The sequence below is a fragment of the Lissotriton vulgaris genome, chromosome 7 (assembly GCF_964263255.1).
Source record: "Lissotriton vulgaris chromosome 7, aLisVul1.2, whole genome shotgun sequence".
Lineage (NCBI taxonomy): Eukaryota > Metazoa > Chordata > Amphibia > Caudata > Salamandridae > Lissotriton > Lissotriton vulgaris.
The window spans coordinates 435638506-435661854 of record NC_141695.1 but is presented as its reverse complement, the minus strand read 5'-3'; positions in this window follow the sequence as shown (position 1 = coordinate 435661854).

The following is a 23349-nucleotide window of genomic DNA, read 5'->3' as shown; positions in this document are numbered from 1 at the left end:
AGAGAGAGAGGGACTACATCGGAGGGATACAGGATTCTGTGGGGTCTGTGCAGCACCGTGACGCGGACAAGGCAGATATATTTGGCCAATTCTATGCCGAGCTTTATCGGGGCGACCCTTTAGATCAGGACGCTCAAGATGGATTCCTAGCGGGCCTCCCCATACCGCAGGTGTCCAGGGAATGGAATGAGTTGTTGTCTGCCCCTATCTCTGCTGCGGAGGTGATGGATGCATCAGGGCCTTAAAGCTTCACAAAGCGCCGGGCCCGGACGGCTACACTGCCTTGTTTTATAAAACGTTTGCAACGGAATTGTGCGATTGTCTAGTCTCCCTTTTTAGGTCTCGGCGTCAACGCGCGGAAGCGCGTCTCCGCCGGAGATCTTTTGTCAGCGACTATGCTTCCCAGGAGACAGTCCCGGCCGCGCGCATCCTTCCAGGCGATTTGTAACTGGAACGCGCGCTGTGGCCAGGCGCTGTCTCCTGGGAAGCGCAAGCACCACACACGCATGCGCATACACACACACACAAGCGCCCATGCACGCACGCACATACATACATACAGAGACACCACCCCTGACACATACACACACGCGCGCACACACACAAGTGCACCGAGGCCCCCCTCCCCCCCCCCGCCGTCACCGTCGCACACATACATACACACACACACACGAGCATACACACACACACACACGTGCACCAATCCCGCTCCAGCCTTTTGGAACTTACCTTACCTCAGCACGCGGCGCCCAACCTCCTGCTGGCGCGGCCCCGGGGCTCTACACCGCTCACAGGAGCCCCGGGCCGCGAGACGCAACGACTCCGCCTGCCTCCTCTTCCGGTCTGAACGTGCGCAACGACTCCGCCTGCCTCCTCTTCCGGTCTGAACGTGGCCCCGCCCCCGTCACAGGCGACTGTGCCTGACTTCCGGGGCGGCCGCGATACTAAGAGACTGCTGGGGACAAAGTGTGGTCTGTGGAGTTACAATGGCTGCAAGCAAGGGGTGAGTGTGAAAGTGCCGACCTTATTTATGTTGGCGTCGTGCGGCGCAGCCAGCTGTAGCATTTGATTAGTGCCTAAACAATAGCGATGCGGGCCACGAGCGGTTATTTCGCAGAACAAAGATGCATTGCAGATTGCTTTATGTCGCGTCCATTGGCGCTTATTATGAGAAGTGTACGGGCCTGACGGAAAGTAATTGCTTTCCGCCGGTGTTTTGGTTGGCTGCCGTACATCAGGTAGCCTGTGTTTTCTTTGTATTCACGGGCGGCTTGTACAAGAGAATGGGCTGATTTCCCACAAGGGCATTCACGCTAATTAATTTAGTTATCTCAAGAGCTTAACAAGTTGGAGCCCATGCTGGCCGAGTAGCGGCGTTCTTCCACAGTACAATCACTTCATGGTATTTAAGATTAAGCGATGTTCCTTCCCCATGCGAACGAGCTCACGTGGTCATCTCTGGGCGCGTCTTCGCTTCCCTCGGATTCTAACAGGAAGGTGTCCGCTTTCTGTATTTTTAGTGGTGAGTGGTGAGGGCAGAGTGGTGAGTGGTGAGTGCAGAGTGGTGAGTGCAGAGTGGTGAGTGCAGAGTGGTGAGTGCAGAGTGGTGAGTGCAGAGTGGAGAGTGCAGAGTGGTGAGTGCAGAGTGGTGAGTGCAGAGTGGTGAGTGCAGAGTGGTGAGTGCGTGAGTGCAGAGTGCAGAGTGGTGAGTGCAGAGTGGTGAGTGCAGAGTGGTGAGTGCAGAGTGGTGAGTGCAGAGTGGTGAGGGCAGAGTGGTGAGGGCAGAGTGGTGAGTGGTGAGGGCAGAGTGGTGAGTGCAGAGTGGTGAGTGCAGAGTGGTGAGTGCAGAGTGCAGAGTGGTGAGTGCAGAGTGGTGAGTGCAGAGTGGTGAGTGCAGAGTGGTGAGTGCAGAGTGCAGAGTGGTGAGTGCAGAGTGGTGAGTGCAGAGTGGTGAGTGCAGAGTGGTGAGTGCAGAGTGGTGAGTGCAGAGTGCAGAGTGGTGAGTGCAGAGTGGTGAGTGCAGAGAGGTGAGTGCAGAGTGGTGAGTGCAGAGTGGTGAGTGCAGAGTGGTGAGTGCAGAGTGGTGAGTGCATGTGTGCAGAGTGGTGAGTGCAGAGTGGTGAGTGCAGAGTGGTGAGGGCAGAGTGGTGAGGGCAGAGTGGTGAGGGCAGAGTGGTGAGTGCAGAGTGGTGAGTGCAGAGTGCAGAGTGGTGAGTGCAGAGTGCAGAGTGCAGAGTGCAGAGTGGTGAGTGCAGAGTGGTGAGTGCAGAGTGGTGAGTGCAGAGTGGTGAGTGCAGAGTGCAGAGTGGTGAGTGCAGAGTGCAGAGTGGTGAGTGCAGAGTGGTGAGTGCAGAGTGGTGAGTGCAGAGTGGTGAGTGCAGAGTGGTGAGTGCAGAGTGGTGAGTGCAGAGTGGTGAGTGCAGAGTGGTGAGGGCAGAGTGGTGAGGGCAGAGTGGTGAGTGCAGAGTGGTGAATGCAGAGTGGTGAGTGCAGAGTGGTGAGTGCAGAGTGCAGAGTGCAGAGTGGTGAGTGCAGAGTGGTGAGTGCAGAGTGGTGAGTGCAGAGTGGTGAGTGCAGAGTGGTGATGGCAGAGTGGTGAGTGCAGAGTGGTGAGTGCAGAGTGGTGAGTGCAGAGTGGTGAGTGCAGAGTGCAGAGTGGTGAGTGCAGAGTGCAGAGTGGTGAGTGCAGAGTGTTGAGTGCAGAGTGGTGAGTGCAGAGTGGTGAGTGCAGAGTGGTGAGTGCAGAGTGGTGAGTGCAGAGTGCAGAGTGGTGAGTGCAGAGTGGTGAGTGCAGAGTGGTGAGTGCAGAGTGGTGAGTGCAGAGTGGTGAGTGCAGAGTGGTGAGTGCAGAGTGGTGAGTGCAGAGTCGTGAGTGCAGAGTGGTGAGGGCAGAGTGGTGAGGGCAGAGTGGTGAGTGCAGAGTGGTGAGTGCAGAGTGCAGAGTGGTGAGTGCAGAGTGCAGAGTGGTGAGTGCAGAGTGGTGAGTGCAGAGTGGTGAGTGGTGAGTGCAGAGTGGTGAGTGCAGAGTGGTGAGTGCAGAGTGGTGAGTGCAGAGTGGTGAGTGCAGAGTGGTGAGTGCAGAGTGGTTAGTGTGCAGAGTAGTGAGTGTGCAGAGTAGTGAGTGTGCAGAGTAGTGAGTGTGCAGAGTGAGTGTGCAGAGCAGTGAGTGCAGAGCAAGTGTGCAGAGCATTGTGTGCTGTTGAGTGCAGAGTGCTGTGTATTGGCAATGTTAATGACAATGCCCATTTATTTTTGATTTAAAGAAAAAAAATGTCATGAGCAATGCCAATAGCTCTACCTTTAATGATGCCGAGACCATTGCATTGCAAATGCTTGTTAATGAGATGGCGGCCACCGGGATGACCTCTGGGACGATGGCCGAGGCCATGATTACCGTACTACTTAAACCTGGGAAAGACCTTACCAGGTGCTCGTCATATCGCCCGATAGCCCTCCTCAACATAGACGCTAAGTTGTACTCCTCTATCATCGCGAGTAGACTTCAGGACTTGATGCCGGCCCTCATTCATCCGAACCAGTCCGGGTTCATTAAGGGGCGACAGACACATGATAACCTGCGGCGGGTGATACATCTTATAGAGAAGGCCAACCGGTTTCGTATTCCGGCGATTCTGGTGGGGCTCGACGCGGAGAAGGCCTTCGACCGCGTGGATTGGGGCTTCTTGTTCCGCACCCTGGGCACTTTTGGTTTTTCACAGACATTTATTAAAATGATCCGTGCCAACTATAGTAGTCCCACTTCTAGGGTAATGATCAATGGACATCGAATCCTTGCTTCCCTCACTCACGCGGGACGAGGCAGGGCTGCCCTCTCTCCCCTCTCCTCTTTGCTTTAAGCATCGAGCCTTTGGCCCTCGCGATTCGGGAGAGAGAACAGATTAGGGGTCTTCCATTTTCGGGTGAGCAGCACAAGATTTCTCTTTTCGCTGACGATGTGCTGTTGTCGGTGGGGGACGTTACCCCATATTCAGCTAGTGCTCTCTGACTTTGAGGCGGTGGCAGGGTTTAAGGTCAACTTTGATAAATCGTACATACTGAACCTCACTCTTCCCCCGGCGGAAGTAGACCGGATTCGCGCGCTCACACCTTTATCGTGGGCTTCTGCGTCCCTGATGTACCTGGGTGTCCGGTCGACTCCTACTCTGGGTTTGTTGTTCTCGGCCAACTTCCCCCACTGCTTTCGGCGGTTCGCGCTGACCTAGAAAGGTGGAAACCAAAATACATCTCATGGTTGGGGAGGATCCATGCTCTTAAGATGGTCCTGTTTCCTAAATTCGTATACCTCTTCCAAGCTTTGCCCATTCCGGTGGATTTGGATTTTTTCCTGCGCCTCAAGACCCTCATGCTGAAGTTTGTGTGGCAGGAAAGCAGGGCGCGCTTCTCCTTTGCGACCCTGAGGCGGCCGCGGAAGGATGGTGGGGTGGGTCTTCGGGATATGCTCCTGTATTATAAAGCAGCTCAACTGCGGGTTCTGGTGGAATGGTCCCAGCAACTCTCAGAGAAACACTGGCTGCATAAGGACAGAAGTGTGGTGGGAAGGTCGATATGGGATCTGGCCTGGAAGCCTAAAGTGGACCGGCCCAGGAATGCTTACATCAGCACACCTACCAGCACGACTCTGAAGGTGTGGGACACGGTCAGCAGTGATGACCGTTGGACCTCGTTCCCGTCCCCCTTTACGCCCATCCACTTTAATCCGGCCTTCCCCCCGGCTATGCAGGAGGGACCCTTCAACAAATGGAGAGAGGGGGGATGTAAGGCCCTCTAGCATCTGTTCCACGGCTTGGCGCCTCTCACATTTCACAACTGTATGCAAGACTATGGGCTCCCCGCCACTGAACGCTTTCGCCACAACCAGCTCCTCCACTGGGCCACTTCGGCGGGCGTGGCGGACGCTGCCATGCGGCCTTTGACATCGTTTGAGGCCTTTATTCTTCGCACTTCCACTATGAAGGGGGCGATCTCCTTCTTGTATGGGCTGTTGCTGGACACTGCGGTGTCCCCACGTCCCCGCTATATGGTACAATGGGAGGCTCTTATAGGCAGAGACATCGCTGATAGTGAATGGAAGAGCCTTTGGCGGGACATAGCGGCGCATAACCACTCAGTAGACCTCAGAGAAGCTCACCTGAAAACTATGTTTGATTGGTACCTCTACCCGTCCAAGCTACATCGGATATTTCCTGCGTCCTCGGATAGGTGCTGGAGGGGTTGCGGTTTGTTAAGGGACTTCCGCCAAATATGGTGGGACTGCCCGGTGATCCGCCCGTTCTGGTCTGAGATTTTATCCCACATCAAGGACATTCTGGGGTATCCGATCCCGGAGTCTATAGAATATGTCCTGCTGGGGCTCCGCGACCCGATGCTGGAGCATCAAACTAAGGCGGACAAGCGTATCCTGGGGCTCTGCCTTGGAGCGGCCAAGTTAAGCCTGGCGGCAGCCTGGAAGAAACCGACGGCCCCGGCCATATCACTATGGCACGCGAGATTATGGCGATTACTGAGCCTGGAGAGGCTGTCGGATATATTCCTGGGCAATTTTAAAAACTTTTTGTTCAGATGGGGTCCTCTGGTCCGCTTTTTATCTAGGGGCTTGCCTTCTGCGGTATGTCCGTCCGCGCTTCGCTCTTTACATCTATTTCAGATTTAATTGGATGGTTTGACTGTGGACTGGTATGCATGAGGGGAGGGTCGCCACCACCAAAGGGGGGGAAGGGTGCGGGGAAGTGGGAGGGGGACCACAGTTGGGGTTGTTGGGTAATTTTCCTTTGGTTGCGACACCACGTGGCCTATGGCGATGATTAGCTAACTGAGTTCCGAAGTAGCGCTATCCCCCAACTGGAACTGCCGTTTCTCATAGCAGGACTATTACAGGTTGGCGGACCAGCATGGGCTTTGAGCCTTACTTTTCATTTGATATGACTTTAGAACTATGGCACCTGCATTCCAATTTTGTGCTATGCTACCTACTCTGGCCGCCCTTGAGGGAAGGTTCTTTAGCGCCCCCTGTGTGGGGTCCATTGTGGATGTCGCCTGTATTTGTTTTCCTTCTGCTTTCCTTTCTTCTTTTCTTCCTTGCAAATACTAAATAAAAATTTTACAAAAAAACACAGCTGCTGGGTCATCCATGGTAGCCAGGGTGGAGGCTGAGGTGAAGACAGTGCAAGTTGCAAAGATCACCTGACCCCACAGCAGGACCCATTCTTCCTCGCCCACTATGCCCTGAATGTGAAGGGCTGTGGGCGAGGTGTTAAATATAACACTGTTTATGTGCTGCGTAGGCCCCAGGGGGGGCCGAGGTGAAAATGGCTCAAAGGCCCAAGCAACACCTGGCCCCCTGGGAGGCCGATTTTTGCAAACATTCACCCCCTCCCCAGCCACCCTCAGCATGATTGCTTTGCAGGGCAGGGGATGAAGGAGAGGCCAAAGCTGCATTCATTTCTCTGTCTCCTTGCCCTCTGTGGGCCGTTTTTTCCCCTCCCCTTTCCTAGTCCACAGAGAGCACGGAGACGGAGACAGAGAAATGAATGCAGCTTCACTGTGCAGCTGGGAAAGGGGAGAAAAAAAACGGCCCACAGAGGGCACGGAGACACCGGCCCTTTGGCCGATGCCCGAATGCCCACATTGCCAATCCGCCCCTGCTTACAACACACATCAGAAACTTCCAGGGAAATGAAGCGTGCATCGGGCAGCCCAAATTCTAGTTTCTGTAACAATGACGTCTGTGTGGGTTCAGCTTGCTGCTAGCGGTGTCCCACACACTGACCTGAGCAGACTGCAAAGCGGCGCCCCAGATGAGGATGGCTTCATAAGAATATCAATCGGTCTGATGTGCCATGCGTTACCGCACATGGTGGGGATACTTCCTCAAGGAAGCGGCCGCCATGGCGTGCAGAAATTTGTCATTAAATCCAAAGTTCCAGAAGACGGGTACACTTAGGGTTGCCACTGGTTTTAAGTCTGGCATGATGACAGATGTAACTACTTCGTCACCGCATGATTTAAAAATAGATAAATAACTAAACAAGTGGTCAAGTACTCGAAAGTATGGATGAGGGGGTGCGGGGAGGAGCCAGGGAGGAGCCAGGGCATGGATGCGTGCCAGCTTGCTATTAGGCGCACAAGCGCGCACGACATGCACAGCAAGCCAGATGGCAGCTGTGCATGTCACACGCGTGAATTTGGCAGCAGCTGCAAATCCGTAGAGAAGAGTAAAGATGCAGAGACTAATGTAGCGATAAACACACGGGTCAGGGAGGGCGCCTTAACGAGATCAGTGGCGTTCGAGCTGGATTAAATCACTGCAGGGAATGGGTGCGGTGGGATGGAATGCGTGCGCGTGAACTCTGCACTACTTTCTTCTCAAATGGACGCTACCAGCAAGCGCTAAACAAAAGCCGTTGTTTTCCTCTCTCCCTCTTGATGTTCTGCGTGGAGAAAAAGTGCGTCAAAATACATCAACGGGAGCTGAAGCACAGAGCAGTGAGCACCGGCTGGTGAGACGCCTCCCATTGCGAAAGTGCCGGCCTACTGCCTGTGTGCACCCGCCTCACCAACAAGCGAATGCCTAGTGCATCCCCCCAAAAAACAAGTGGCGCACACGTCACGCCTGTGTGGGCACAATCATAGCTCCTCCCACGGCCTATTGGTGTCTATTACGCGCACCAATAGGCCATGGGAGGAGCTATGCGCGTGCTTCGGGCCAATTGCGTGCAGTCTTTTACAATAAGAAGCACGCATAGGCCAATGGGGGAGCTGAAAATGAAACGCACATGCGATTCCTAGGTCAGCTCACAATCCCCGTTTTTTAGGGCTCGACCTCTGCCAATGCCCAAGCATTGCAGATGTCGAAACATATTGGAGCTTATCCAGAGCTTAACTAAACGGGCGATTTGATGCTGTGCCCGTGAAAAAGCGCGTGCACAGCATCAAAGCCACCAGCCTCCCTCCACAAGCTTACCCCAGCGTGCGTTCTGGCATTTCTCCTCCCCTAATTATTCACTGCACGGCCGGCCGGCACATCAAAGGCTGCTGCCCCCCGTGCGTCTCGTCACCCTTACTCTCCCCTATTCTTCCCTTTTCTCACCACTGTGACGCTAGCTGACCGCTGACACTTTATTTCCCCTTTGCAGCCGCAGATGGAGGAGCAATATCCCATACAGAATAGCTTCAAAGATGCTGCTAGACAAGTACCTTCTAAGTTATGAAAATAACAATCAGAAGTCACCCGGAACGATTCGTACGTTTTGCTGAACACAAGGCTGGAACAGTGCTGACAATCACTGCTTCTTTGAAACCTCATTAGTAGCTGTTGGTCGTATGAATTATGTACAACATTGGGCGCACGGCCGTTGTACGGGGATTATAAACCCTAAAGTGATCCACACTGCTCCAAGTCTGCTGTAGGCATGCAGCAGCACACCTGTGCTGTAGCAACAGGCCCACATCTTGCTTCAGATCTTATGTAGTACACGTTTAGAAAAGTGGCAAAACTGCTGGGGTAAATTTGTCTTCCATCCTTTGTTTACAGTAATTGTTTGTACATATGACCCATAATGCACCTTGCAAGGCAGTAACATGTGGGTAACAAGCCTATGTACACGTGGGATTCAGAGTTGAAAGATTTCGCGTTTCTGGCCAAGGTGGTGATTGGCATGAAGGCTTTGAAGAGAGAAGTGTGATTTTGACACACTGGTGAAAGGTCTGAAACACTGACTGGCAACTTCCTGGCATCAACCTGCTTTTCCGCGGAGAAACACCACTGGTTCAGGCTTTCTTTTGTCTCTTTAAGCTCGCTAATTGGCATTTCCCGGCCCTGAAACAACCCGTCACCATCCTCTGTGTCAATCTGTGTCTAACATCGTATGCTTGCGCGGGGAAGACAGATGAGCCATCATCTGCACTCCCCCCACCCACAATGGCGACATACTGTACTCTAATCAGCCATCTTTGCGGGGCAGCCGAGACGCATCGGGGCTACCTTTCTCATACACGTCCAAATAATCCGAACATGGCTTACAGCGTGATGTACTCTTTTAACTGGAAATGCACCTGTCTGCCAGGGCAATGTAAAACAGGTACATTATATACAAAAATAACCTGTTCTCTCTCAAGAGAAATTAATGCAGAACATATGGACAGGGAGCAGGGGTGTTTCCAGGCAGGCCTGCATTTTGTAATGCATGGGTGACAGCCCTGGAGGCTCTGGGGTTAGGGAACAATATTACTACCATTTTTATTTAGAATATTTCACATTACATTGAGGCAAACATTTCACGCATTAGTGGTCTCTTTCTTGTGCCGCTCGATTAAGAGAAGCAGTTTTTCATGTAAAGGTGTTTTGACGAGCGCCAACACACACTATTGGGTACTATGTTTTTGTATATATATAATTTTATAAGAGCTCAAAACTCAATCTAATAAAGATAACTACTTTTTTGAGGTCATATTAGTATTTCATTAAAAATTGAGAAAAGGAGGCCAAGCTATTGTAAAATCTACGGATTAGGAACAGCAACGTGGACAAAAGTGCATGACTCATACAATTAAATGTAAACATTTTGTTGTCTGATCCAAAAGCCTCATTTACCTAATGATTTGTTTAAAATCAGACGCAGAAGTAAACTAATGGGAAAATAGACAGCAATCAGCTTCGCCTCGCAATCTTATTTATTTATTTAAAAACGCGACGCTAGGGGCCAGATGTAGGTAAGTAACATTTACCGAATCTTAATTACCGAAAATTACCGAATTTTACCGATTCGGTAATTAAGATTCGGTAAATGTGAGGGGTTGGTATGTAGGGAATCCAGATGTTCCCTTTTACCGAATCGGTAAAATTCGGTATTTACCGATTCGGTAATTACCGAATCGGTAAAGCCTATTGATTCCTATGGGCTTCAAAGCCCATAGAAATCAATAGGCTTTACCGATTCGGTATTTACCGAATCGGTAAATACCGAATTTCACAAGGGTGCAGGGGGTGTCACTTTGACACCCCCTGGTACCCCCTAAACAGGATTGGGTGCCATGTGGCAGGCATACAAGCCCTAGGGGCAGGTCTGCCTGTCATATGGCACAGGTGTGCATGCACACATGTGCATGCACACCAGAATCGGTAGTTTATCATCAAATAGTATTTGATGGTAAAATACCGATTCTGTAATGCTTGTGGGACTCAGAAGAGTCCCACCTACATATCAATTTTACCGAATCGGAAAAAATACCGATTCAGTATTTTACAGAATCGGTAAATTTACAGATCGGTAAATTTACCGATTCTGTAAAATACAGGGCCCTACATCTCAAATTGCATTTACCGGTCGGTAACGTCCGAATTCGGCCGTTACCGACCGGTAAATGCCTACCTACATCTGGCCCTTTGTTCTTTAAGAGCTCCTTTCATTGTTTAAAACGGAGCTGCTCTCACAACGTATTTACTTTTCTTTATTTCACACTGGCAAACCAATTGATTTGCTTTTCCGAAACTGCTGGGCCAGCAGCTGGTTGTTCTCCAGTACCAAGATCACCCCCCCACCACCCTCCCACCCCGCTGTTTACTTGCTCTCGTGTCCCAGCCTTTCATCTCCCCACCCTGAACCACTTCGCCTCCCCGCTGTCTCCTGAGCGCCGATCGCTTGATTTACACCCTCAATATAGCTTTAACTCTAATTTACTTTTTTTTTTTTTAAAAAGCTCCACTGCAAACAAAACATGTGTAAAAAGACCTAAACAATACCACTACTTCATTGCTGTGTCTCCCCTCTTACTGTCACTTCTTTCATATCGTCACACTGTACCTCCTCTTTACTAGAGGCTCTCAGTTTCTTAGTGGACTCCTCCTTTCACCTCAGCCTTTAACGGTCTTCTAATGGCATTACCCTCCAGTACTTCATGTGCTATATCTCCCCTCGTCATTCTGTCCCTCCTTTCACCAGAGGCTCTCAGTTTCTTAGTGGACTCCTCCTTTCACCTCAGCCTTTAACAGTCTTCTAATGGCACTACCCTCCAGTACTTCATGTGCTATATCTCCCCTAGTCATTCTGTCCCTCCTTTCACCAGAGGCTCTCAGTTTCTTAGTGGACTCCTCCTTTCACCCCAGCCTTTAACTGTCTTCTAATAACACTACCCTCCAGTACTTCATAGGCTATCTCTCCCCTCGTAATTCTGTCCCTCCTTTCACCAGAAGCTCTCGGTTTTTCAGCCTGACCCTCTTTTCATCCTAGCCTTTTAGTCTCTCTATCTCATCCATTTAGTCTCTCTATACGGCTCTCCCACCAGTACTCCATAAGCAGTCTCTTCTCTCTACTTGTCACACTGTCCCTCCTTTAGGCTCACTCTTTTTATTGCCAATTAACTCGTTCTCCGTTGTCGCAAGCTCATACCAATAGCACTAGGCAAATATATTTACTCTACCACTCAGCACCACCCCAGCATCACTCAGCACCACCCCAGTATCACTCAGCACCACCCCAGTATCACTCAGCACCACCCCAGTATCACTTAGCACCACCCCAGCATCGCCACAGCACCACTCAGCACCACTCAGCACCACCACAGCATCACTCAGCACCACCACAGCATCACTCAGCGCAACTACAGCATCCCTCAGCGCAACCACAGCATCACTCAGCGCAACCACAGCATCACTCAGCACCACCACAGCACCACCACAGCATCACTGGTTCAAATATGTTCTTTCAATGTTTCAAGCTGTTTTCAAGCTTTCACGCTTTATTACAAATCACAAAAAGATGTTAATATTTCACTTCTGTTCTTGGATTTTCGTCACAATAAAAAAAACTGAACATAATCTTCACAAAAGTTATTTACAAAAGTTTAAGCTATTGCCATTACAAATTAAATAAATTATTTAAGTATTAATTATTTTAAAAAATTAAAAGCCATTGTTATTTGTAATATCAATACATCTAAGTCACGTAAATACAAAACATGTTGCCTTACAAATGCTATAGGTGTCACATTTGCGAAGGTTATAACTATTGGCATTGTAAATGACAAAGCTATTAATTTAGCTATTTTAAAAAATAACACATAAATAAAAAAAGTTTCATTTATAAGACCAATAGCTCAAACTTTCCTAATGCGAGCCCTATTGCATTTCCAATGCTTGTTTACTTACTATAGCTCACACGACTTGCAAGAGCACTGCTACGCGAGACATAATAAAAAAAATGCAGTGTACGAGTGCAAGGAGAACAGGGTATTTTAAACAAAAAGTACTGCTGGTAAAAGCGGGAGCACTAGGGTTGTGCGCGCAAAAACTAAAAAAACAAGCATTTACAATGCAATGGTTTCGCCTTTGGAAAAGTTAGAGCTATTGGCATTGTAAATGACAAATTTTGTATTTATGTGTTGGTTTTGAAAACAGATAAATTAGTGGCATTGTCATTTACATTGCCATTAGCTTAATCTGTCGCAAATGTGAGACCTATTGTACCCTACTGACGAGCTCAGCAGACAGAAATTACTACCACACACACACACACCCAGAGCCACACACACACACACACACACACACAGAGCCACACATACCCAGGGCCACACACACACACACACACACCCAGAGCCACACACACACCCAGAGCCACACACACCCACCCAGAGCCACACACACACACCCACCCAGAGCCACACACACACACCCAGAGCCACACACACACACCCAGAGCCACACCCAGAGCCACACCCAGAGCCACACCCAGAGCCACACCCACACACCCAGAGCCACACCCACACACCCAGAGCCACACCCACACACCCAGAGCCACACCCACACACCCAGAGCCACACACACACACACACCCAGAGCCACACACACACACCCAGAGCCACACACACAGAGCCACACACACACACACACAGAGCCACACACACACACAGAGCGACACACACACACAGAGCCACACACACACACACACAGAGCCACACACACACACACAGAGCCACACACACACACACAGAGCCACACACACACACAGAGCCACACACACACACAGAGCCACACACACACACACAGAGCCACACACACACACACAGAGCCACACACACACACAGAGCCACACACACACACACAGAGCCACACACACACACACAGAGCCACACACACACACAGAGCCACACACACACACAGAGCCACACACACACACAGAGCTACACACACAGAGCCACACACACACACAGAGCCACACACACAGAGCCATACAGTGGCCAAGTTCCTGAAACACATACAATGGTGGGAGAGCTGTTAAAAGAATACACTGTCCTCCGAAGTACTCTTCCTGCAATTTAAAAATTAAATAAATAATCAGAGAAAGGAATGAGTGGCCACGGTTTGAATGGACAGAGAGAAGAAAGGCAAGACATTTTAGAAGTGGTGATTATCAGAAGGGAACAAATCAGGAAGGAGGGACAGAAATGAATAGTCAGATGAGAAAGAATGCCTTAGAAAGGAGAACTAAGAAGGGGTAACACTAGGTGACATCACAAGAATCAAACTGCCCTCTACTTGCTAAATTATTGGAGGCAAAATAAATTAGGGAGCAGCAGTTCAACAATATAGACTTTGTGTACACATTTGAAACCTCTGTTTAGTGCAGAGGTAATGATAGCACCATTCAAAAACAAAAGATTTAATTGGTGGCACAAGTCTCCAGCAATTTAAGGCAGTGTGGCCAGGTAGACCACCTTCTTATGCATTTCCCCCAAAACATCACCTGTAGAAATCATGATTACAACACAACCTTTTTGGACATACATTGGGATGGTTGCGCAAATCACGAGCACATGAAATGTTTTTGTCCAGGCAATCAACTGAGCAGGTGGACTCTGTTGGTCAAACTTCAAGAGATCTAGTGATCATGGCATGACTTTCCATGTGCTAGTCAGACAGCCTAAGTGTTGTGTGCTGTCCGAGCAGGGCCTGATGACAACATAAATGCAGTGTGTATGTGCTCGCTGATCACTGCATAAGTGAGTCAAAGAATGTGTTGAGGGTTTCACTTAATCAACTCATTCAGCTGTAGTGCTTCAGGGACGAATTCTACTTGACAGAGGTTGGATAACGTTCTTTAGACCTTCAAAAGAAACTTTTTGCTTCATTTGTGGGACCAATAAACGCTATTGCTACCTACACAATATAGATTTTGCACAAAAAAGACAAAGCTGCTAGTTTTCAGTTCGTAAGAAAATGTGCAGTTTAAGTTTTGCTGGGCAGGAGTGTGCTTGTGCCCTCAGTCGTGCTGTGTGACTCTAAAAGGGGACGGAAGTGGTACTCACGGTGGTTGTCTGTGTTCTTCTGGACTATTTCCGCCAGCACAAAGGCCCCTTCCTCCACGGTGTAGAGCAGCATGGTGGCGGCCCGCAGCTGGTCGTCAGGTCCCTCCATGCGCCCACGGCCTGCAGCTGGCTCAACGGAACAGGGGGCATCAAGCACAACGGAACAGGGTGCAGGAAAGCAAGCACAAGGGAACAGGGGGCAGGAAAGCAAGCACAAGGGAACAGGGGGCAGCAAGCACAACGAGGGAACAAGGGGCAGGAAAGCAAGCACATCTAAGGAACAGGCACAAACAGGGGGCAGGGTCTCTTCCAAAATACAATTATGAGACCATGCTTGACATGTACAGTAAAGCCAACTTCTATGCTGTGGTCACAGTTGCATCCCTGAAATTGAAACCCCATTGTCCAATACCCTCCAAACTACTATTCTTCCCTAATCTAAACATGAGAGGACAATAATGTCTCAAAAAAGTGAACAGAGACTCTACAAATCCCATACTCTGCATGAAACTCCAGGGTATGAAAAATATTTTCAAGCCGAACATCTCAGCTGCAAAATATAGTTCTACTGTCCCTATTTCAGCTGTCTGCTAACCCAGCCAGATCACTATTCCAGTCCATTCATGCCAGCATCTCCCCTGCTCCCAAAGCAATCTAAAATCTCTCACCCAATAAATGCAAAATATTGCTGGACCACTTCATCAGCAAAATCCTTTCCATTCATGTGTCCACTACTCCCAAGAATAGTCTTATATAGGTGACGGCCAAGACGACAAATGCATGGTATCTCTTCAAACTAGTCTACCCTGTAACCCAGATGTGGTTGGTAACTCTCAATACCGCCTCCATCGGGATCCCCAAGGCCACTCGAAATGATGCCCCAAGTGGGTGCGCCACTGATTACCATGCATTTCGGACCTCACAAAAAGTAAAGCCTTCACAATTGTGTTCTTTATTTTATATTATTCCAATCACTGTAAACACTAAGGCTATGATTAAGAGTTGCACAGTGCAAGGATGCTGAAATTACTGGGTTCGGAATTAGCATACATGGCTGCTAATGGTACCTCTGCCCCATTTAATAACACGTTTCCCCAAAAATGGAGAATAACACGCAGATCCGGTTTGGAGAGTCCTTGCCTGCATGTGGATTCCACACTCTGGGAACAATGCGGTCTCATTTACCACCTGCTTTAAGCATTCACTGCCCCGTGTGCCTGAGGAGGGGATCCAATGGGGCTTTTGGGCCAGCAGCCTCAACCTGAACCTCACTCAATGTTACTGGATGGCTTTTCCTGCTGGTAAAATAGAACTAGTGTTCCAGCTCCCCTTTAATAAGGGTGTGGGATCACTGGAAATTTGTGATCTGGAGGAGAGGCATTTACCCATGATGCACCGCTCCTCCTGACTGATGTTTGTTAAACCAACTAAAAGTGCTCTTCATTCCTGCTCACCTGCCCCTTCGGAAGAAAAACTGATTTGCCTTGTCCAGGCTCCCAAATCACTCAACCATCACAACAAGGGGCAGGAAAAAGATCTCCTCTTCCCATCTCTTCGGCTCTCTCAGTGGCCATTCAGTTTGCCCAACTCAGGAGGCAGAAGTAGGGACTACGCAAGTGAAACTGGGTTGACTACATAGGCGTTACGTGCACATAGTACGGGGCAGGGTTTTTTGTTTTTAATGATTTTACACAGCGACAAAAATGAAAAACAATGTATTTACTCTTCAGTGACAATTTCTAAAAAAGGGAAGAAATGAAAATGGTATTTTTTTAAGGCGTCTCCATGCTCTCTATCGTGACTCAAAGGCTAGTCTCTATGTGAACACAGACACAATGAGGAGTTTAAAAAGAATGAGATGTCCTTAAATAATGCAGCTGTAAAATGTTTGCTCAATAATGCTAATGTTCTCATGAGTGTTGGTATATAATACGAGGTCTATAACGGAGCTAAAACGTCACTGGTATCCGAATGCAAACCTAGCAACTAAATCAAGGTGGAAATCTATTAGTTTCAACTTCGTTGTTAGCAGAACTCAAAAGGAACATGAATATACACGGTTAGCCAAAAAGAAATATGGGTAAAAATAGATGGGAATGTTAAAGAAAATTGCAATTTTCACTCAATAACTTTACAACTAACCATTGATTTTCCACAATTCCTCCAAGACTCACCAGTTGTGGCAGGATGAGGTAGCAGACGATGGAGATGAAGGTTCCAATACAGGGAGTGTCCGGTGTGGACGTCAGGAGGGAGCGCAGGCTACGGAGAGTACCAGGGGCGCCCAGGGGACAAAGAGCGGTGCGAGCCTCGCTGGAAGCGCGGCTCGTACCGCGGCTGTGCTCACACGCTGCGGGGCTCATGAGGGGGGGGGCTGCAGCTGGGCAAGGGCGATGCGAGCCTCGCTGGCAGGGCGGCTCGGGTCGCGGCGGGGCTTACGATGCGAGCTTTGCTGGCAGGGCGGCTCGGGTCGCGGCGGGGCTTACAGGGCAGGCCGAGCAACTCCATTGTCTGCCGTGAGCCGGGTGACTGTGCCTGCAGCAGCCCGGGTTAGGAGAGCCAGTGTGAGGAGAGGGTGGCGGGGTGGAGGGAGCAGGGCAGGCCGAGCAACTCCATTGTCTGCCGTGAGCCGGGTGACTAATCTTCCGTCGTGGGACCCAAAAAAAATGGTGGCCGGCAACTCCTGAATTTTTTCAGATTCGGGGGCGTGTTAACAGCGGGAGGGGGGCGGGAACGGTGCACGGACAGCGGGAGGAAGGGTTGTGAGAACGTAATGTTTTGCTTCTGTGGGAGGGGAAGGGGACACGGAGAGCGGGAGGGGGGAGAGCGGGAGGGGGGACGGCGGGAGGAGGGACACGGAGGAAGGCAGGACAGCAGCAAGCACGGCCCGGCCGGACCAGATTCGGGGGCGTTCCCGGCTTTTGGCTGACGTAGCATGACGTACCAAAAGCCAAAAATTCTCGGGAACGCCCCCGAATCTGGTCCGGCCATGACGGACGCCTCTCTGTTCCAATGGCTAGCCTCCATTTATGGAGCTAGCCAATGGGACAGAGGGCGTATTCCAAGAGTCCCTACTGAAGACTAGAGATTTCTCTGGGGGCGGAGCTTACGCTCCGTTCCCCAGTCGAAACCTAAAAAGTAGGTCCTAAAATGGGAGCAGCGCAGGGATACTAGAACTTGGTCATTCTCTCGGTGAGGGCTGAACACAAGAAGAGGCATGACGCATGCATGCTATGGACAAATGGGGAGAACAATATGAGAATGATGATTGAGCAAGCAAATGGTAGGCCTGTGGGCAGCTGAAGCCCACAGATTGAATACGTGTCTCTTTGAGACAGTGCATACTATCCTTTTTAATTATTTCTATTATTGTACTGCCAAATGGTTAAAAAAAATCAAAAGAGAGTGGGACTGTGTGTTCTGGAGGGATATCAATAAGAAAAATCCGTAGGACCCTCAACAGATATTTTAAGTCGATGGTATATGCTTTGACAGTGACGTACTAATAGTTGGTAGCATCAGCATTGGGTCTTATTTCCAGCATTAGAAGGTAATCCCTCTGTTTCGAGAGATTAGTTGTGATCCGCATACGAAAAGGTGATTTACAATTTCCTATTTTTTAAAGAGAAATTATTTAATAAAAGATCTAGATAAAGGTAGATTAAAATAAAAGGTGGATGTGGAATTGAAATATGCAATGTGCCCCTCACATCATGTAGTAAAAATGGTCTACAAGAAGGATAAGCTCCCGTCCACCACTGCACGCCAGAGCACTATGGATAAATATACTGGTGCAGGCACACGTAGCGTGGATGAAGAGGGCGCTTCTGAGACCCCACCGGACACTACTGCCATCCTCACAGCAATTACCCAATCCAGGGCGGCGTTGGAGGCCCACATTGGCGCTGTTGGGTGGACGTGACACTTCTATGGCAGGACCTTCGAGGTGCGGTGGAACGACTGACTGAGGCGAAAACCAGAGTTTCGAGGGTACGCCGGGAGGAACAACCTCCACCTCGTTGGCTTACCAGAGAATTGTGAAGGTGGTGATACTGAAAAGTTTGTGGCGGATTAGATCACGTCTTGGATTCCAGCAGGTACACTCTTCCCTATTTCATTGTGGAACCTACACACAGAGTCCTTATCCAACGGCTGCCCCCACGAGCCACACCAAGGCCCATTATTGCACGAATCCTAAACTATTGCGACAGTGACCTTATCCTTACACACGCCAGGATGAAAACTTAACTGTTTCATGATTCACATCGAATTATGATATTCCCAGACTTTAAAAGACTCGGCCAGCAGCCGCGGCAGTCATTCCAAGCTGCTAAGACACGGGTCAGGGACCTTAAAATCACTTACGCTCTACAATTTCCCGCACGATTATGGGTGGTGTACAATGCCTGCACAAACTTCTTTGATACACGGGAAGAGGTCTTCCAATAGAGAGATGAACTGCAACACCTCAAACCACATACTCCTAAACGCCACAACTCAGAATCATCCTCCAGTGAACAAAGATGCGAGCACAAATCACCAAAAGAAAAAAAGACGACACCGCTCTCGCTCAACATGGGGCTCCAGAACCACAAATCCCGACGCCACAACAGAGACATTTCCATCTCCTCAGGAAAATTACGGTGCTCTGGTGAATTTTACTGGGCTAAACTGCATACTGTTTGATATGCCTTAATATGGAACAGCTTTCGTGTTTTGCGATCCATTGGATGGACACGACACAGGTCCACGTTGGAACTTGCACTATGGACCATTCGCGACAGATGCTTCAATTGCTAAAGGTATTGTGGTGCGGAAGGGGGAAGGGAAGTTTTATCCCATTTAAGTTTCTTATGGTAATCCAGCAACGTGTACTCACCAATCCTTCGGGTAGCTACTGAAAGACTCTGCGACCCAGATATACACCTTGACAAGTACATGGCGACACGCACATGTGAAAACCTGATTGGTCAATTAAAGATTGTAAACTGGAATGTCTAGGGTTTTCTCAACAAAATTAAGAGGGGTGCAGGCCTCTGACACGCCAAACAACTAAAAGCAGACATCCTGCGCCTGCTGGAGACACACCTTAGGGGCACTAGGGCTCTCTGTTTGCCAGGTTTGGCTTTGCGTATTTATTCCACACAGGCTTCACTAGAGGATCCCTGGGGGGGTGGCAATTCTAATACATCGGCGGATACTCTTTGTGCATTCCCGCACATGGGTAGACCAGCGTGGACAATATGATCCTATCCAGGGGACCATCTCAAGCAAAAATAGTCATTGGGAGCATATACGCCCCCCCCCACCTCTTACACAGAGCTTCATTACTAAGCTACTAAACTTATGGGGAACTCTACCTGAGGGGCTGGGGGTCATGGGCGGTGACTGGAACAATATCATGTGTACATCGCAAGACAGAAAATTATCCTCCGGGTCCTTGGATCACCACAAAGAATCCAATTAAAATCTTTCCCTACAACTCTGAGGATCGATACTTGGAGAGTACACCAGCCATATGACGAAGTGAACACATACTACTCCATCACAAAATGACCCTCTCTCCAGACTAGATTATACTTTTATTCCGCACACATATATACAGCGATTGGCCAGCGCCATACTTCTGCCACGCGGATTATCAAATCACTTCCCAATGGCTATCCAGCTCTTTATGGGCCCCTGCTAGCGTCCCTTCCATTGGCGACTGTCCCCATGGCATCTACAAAATCCAGATTATCGCACATATCAATACTGATTTAGGGGAATTTTTTTACAATAAACACAAACACTGCCACAATGACAGAGACCTTGTGGGAGGCCATGAAACCAACAATCCGCAGAGTGGATATTAGCTACTGCGCTGTGGCATGGAAGCGCCGGAAGCATAATCGCACACATCTAGAAGATCGTATTCATGCACTGGAGAGACAGGGTCTAAATAGCAGGGCATACGAGGCATGCAGACAATTATGTTTCACTCAGCAACAATACCAGAGTGAACTTCTTGAAGAGGCGCATTGCTTATAGTTGGCATCCCAAATCAGGATTTATCAATGGGGCGATAAATTGGGGAAACATATATGTCGCCTGTGTCAACAGCCCACAGTTGCCACTCTACCCCCAGCCATTAGACACACTGCGGGGAATGCTCTCACAAATCTTGTTGAGATCGCGCACAGTTTTGTAGCCTTTTATCAAACACTATACTCGCCTCAAGAAGCCATCAGCCCATATCTCATTGGGAAATCCTCCTACGACATTCCCCCCAAAACTGTACCAGGTGGTCTATGGGCAAGTATACATGCACCCATAATATTAGAGGAAGTAACAAAAGATGTTGCGGAGCTGGGCACTGGCCGGGCTGCAGACCCATAAGGTTATCCCAGCGAATTCTTCAAAGCTTATATAACAATACTCGGGCCCCATCTCCTCCATAATATTCTAGACGCAACGAAGCCGGTCACCTACTAGCCAACTGGAAGCATGCTGAGATTGTGGTCTTCCCCAAACCCAGTAGACCCCCGGAATTGCACGCCTCCTATCATCCGATGTCTCTTTTAAATATGGAGGCTAAGATACTTGCCATAATCCTCACTGACAGACTACTACCACACATATTAGACTTGGTTCACCTCGACCAAGCCGGCTTCAAGCCCGGCCGCTCAACTCGCCACAACATCAGTAGGGCCCACAATGCAATAACAGCGGTAGATCGACTTGACAGGGCAAGCCGCACTCATATTAACGGACATGGACAAGGCATTCGACTCAGTAAGCTGGATATATCCCTTTGTATTACTTAAACAACATAAATTCAGTCTGTGCTTAATTGCCTATATCCGCCTCCTATATACAGACCTGACTGCGGCAGTTCGGATTGCAGACTGCATATCGACCCCCCTTTTCTGATACAACGGAGCACATGGTAGGGATGCCCTCTCACCCTTATTCAGGGATGGAGAATGGCTATAATCCGGCGCCCAGGACATATTGTTTGGGGTCAAGGGCAGCAAGTTTTCATGTGCATTTTGTCCTTGGGACAAGTAGGCCCTACAGCCTAAACCCTTTGGCTGCCAGTTTACGGTATCACATAATGGATCACGGAAGGGAATTGCCCGCAGTTAAGGTAATATTTGTATCCCTGTGTTAATGCTGTTCAGACTTGTTTTTATGGTTCATTAATGCAAAGACTTTATTATTAGGGTGCGCGTTCTAAGTAAATGTTGTTAACTCCAACTGCACTACTGACAGTGGTTCCATTATAAAAATGTGTGCACATATTTTCCAAATTTTGCAATAGGAGGCTATGTATAATTCTCCCAGAATGCTCTCTGATAAGAAGCAAATATTTGTTGAAGTTTGAAAGCAGGATTGATGATTCTTTGCTTTCAAAATAAAATGTTCACACAGGAAACGCAAGTAAGAAAAAAACGTTTAGCTACAGTACTGTAAAAGTATAGGTACCATTTCTTTGCAGTAGAATTTAGTAAAATGTGTTGATGTATGTTAGTATTTCTCAAAAATATTCATAATAGAAAATAAGTGTAATCAGTTTCAATAAGATTATGGAAAACAAAAATAAACAAGCATTGGCAAATCCATAGGTCTCAAATTGGTGGTCAGCCTTTTGGTTTTGTCAGTGCGTGACTTGTTTTGGCATTGTTTTTGTAAAGCCTTATTGGTGTGGGAGCTGCTAGGCCCTCATAATTATAACAATCATTGGTAAAAGCAAAAATTGTTTTTGGTCTCAAAAAGCACAAATTGCCACAGTAGTTCCTGGCACTGAACAAATCTACTTTGTGAGCTGATATGCTCCTTGTGAAAGAGCAGAAAGCTGTCATTTACAGTGAAGCCAGCCGATAGACCGAGAGAGAGACAAAATATTAAAGAAAGGCTCCATAGTGCATCCATGGTATATGTCCTTGCGTTAAGTGCAGATATACCGCTTTCATGAATTTATAAGAATTTACTCAAGTAGGCCAAGAAATTGTACTCCTAGAAAATATTTGTGAATTGCATTTTAGTGTAAGCAAATATACATGTGCAAATTTGCTCATGCAAAAATCTGCGTGTTTGCAAGTTCACTTTCTCTCAAACAACTTTTTTCCCAACCCTGGAAGAAGTTTTACATCTGCCATTGTCCGGAGTAAAGTTTGCACCTTTCTCAGTATAGGAAATGATTAGAGAAAAATTGGTGAAAACATGCAAGTTAGTAGGTTTGCACAGACTCAAAATGGCATTCCGACCGTGGAACTATTGCTAACCACTACCTTCAGCCCCAGCATGTAGATCTGCAGAAATGCAGAAAAATAAGGGAATTGCTAGTTTCAAACCATACTATGATATGAGCCCTGACATAATCATTGAGGTTATATCAGAGCTCTTTTATAATGAGATTGCTGCCATAATCTGTCGCCACATTACATGGCACAAAAGGGACAAGTGGATTTTGTTAAAGGACAAGTAGATTTATGAAGCAACTTGCCCCATGGACAAGAAGATATTTTATTAATATTCCACATCCCTGCTTTTTATTTGCACTCGTGATTAAACCATTAGCGATTTGGGTCCGGAAGGATGCGCTGTTCCGTGGATTTCAATGGACACCTGACATTTCGGGTTGAATTGCATTGTATGAAGATGGAATCTATGACAAAATATTGAATACAAAAATATCTACCTACAAAAATATCACAACTAAAATTTCGATGACAACAATATCGACATCCTATCTCTAACAAGGTAAGTACAAAAATATCAACAAAAAAAATATCGATGTCAAAAATATCGTTTTAAAAAATATATTGTTTTTTTAATAAAAAAATGTAATATTAACAAAATAATACTTATAAATGTAAGAAACATAGTTAAAAATATATTATAATATTTAAAATTAATAAATTATGTAATAAAAACAAATAATAATAAAGATATAATACATAGTATATACTTCATTATTAATAACTCTAAAAATTGTTTTAATAACTCATAAATAAATGAAAATATATTAAATTACAAATACATTTA